The sequence below is a fragment of the Lutra lutra genome, chromosome 3, assembly GCF_902655055.1.
Source record: "Lutra lutra chromosome 3, mLutLut1.2, whole genome shotgun sequence".
NCBI classification, from domain to species: Eukaryota; Metazoa; Chordata; class Mammalia; order Carnivora; family Mustelidae; genus Lutra; species Lutra lutra.
Window position 1 is genome coordinate 112,404,842 of NC_062280.1, and position 1,280 is coordinate 112,406,121.

Below are 1,280 nucleotides of genomic sequence, written 5' to 3' on the forward strand. Positions count from 1 at the left end.
ACCATGCCTGATTATGCAGATCACTAATGAAGACACTCACTGCCAAGAAATTGTGTAACAGCTTCTCCAGCCCCTACTGTGACTGATTCCAAACACACAAGGAGCTCTGCCAAGAAGACCTAGCACTGCAACACAAGCCTCCAGCCCTCGTGAGAGCTGGATTAACACAAGCATGTTGAGGCTGCAGGGCTGGCGTGAGGAGCCCTTGGGAAGATGGGGAACACGGTCACACTGACACATTCTAGAAATCGTAGGCAAAACCCCAAAATAGAAGAACAGGAAAGAACCACAAGGCCCTCAAACACATTTCATGAGTTAGGAAAAGTTTTCAATTAGCAATAATGGCACCTCAGGTAAACGTCTTTGGCTACAATACTGCCACTGCACAAAGCTCATATTTCATGAATTAATATGATTTTCTTTATAAGTTCAATACTGAAATACCTGTTGTGCTGCTAAGGTGGTGGGGCTCTGGGCCCCTCGGTGGGAGGCCTGGAATAGGGCTGTCAGGGAACCCAGCTCCGCAAGGCCCAGACTCCTGACCACAGGCATTGGGGGATAATCAAGGTGTGTTGTTCTCCTATTAAGTTGGACTTAATTTGTAATGCAGCAATGGATAACTAAGACAGAGATCCTCTCTACTATGATCCTTATGCAAAAAAAAAAAAATTTTTTTCTTTTTAATTCTTTCCATTGTCAAATTGATATATACTCTTTAAGAACATTTTAGGAGGAAAGACAAATTAAAATCACCACATGTGTCACCATGCAACTGTCATCACATTAATCATTTGATTCTATATCTTTTTATTTTTTTTTCTACTTAGAAGGTATTTTGCCTAGTTATCAACATTCAGTATATATTACTTACCACTTTGGGGTTATTAACATTCATCTTTATTAATTTTATTTTAAATGAATATATGAGGTGTTCTGAATCTGAGACAGATTTCTCACTAATGATCTTACAGTAAATAACAAGCCGGTGGCCTCTCCCTGCTCCAGCCAGGTGACACGAGGAGAGCCATATGGAAGATCTCCAGGGAGCAGATGACATTCTTTGGCTGATGGGTGGAGAGTGATGCATCATCTATAGGCCCTCTTCTCCTACGAGGAGGGAAAATACCCTTGCCCCTTAGAGATTATATGGCAGGTAACCTGGAGTGTAAATATAGCTGACCTTTGCACAACACCAGTGTTAGGGGCACTAACTCAGACAAACAGTTAACAATCACCATATAATTTTTTACTCCCCCAGAATTTAACTACTAACAGCCTAC

General features: G+C 41.4%; 1 non-coding gene across 1 annotated transcript; it reads right to left on the reverse strand.

Annotated features, from left to right (window-relative positions):
- Positions 1-247: 247 nt before the first annotated feature.
- Positions 248-393, reverse strand: LOC125096531 (U4 spliceosomal RNA). The gene has a single exon (XR_007126221.1). It is a non-coding gene; the product is annotated as a U4 spliceosomal RNA (small nuclear RNA).
- Positions 394-1,280: the final 887 nt, after the last annotated feature.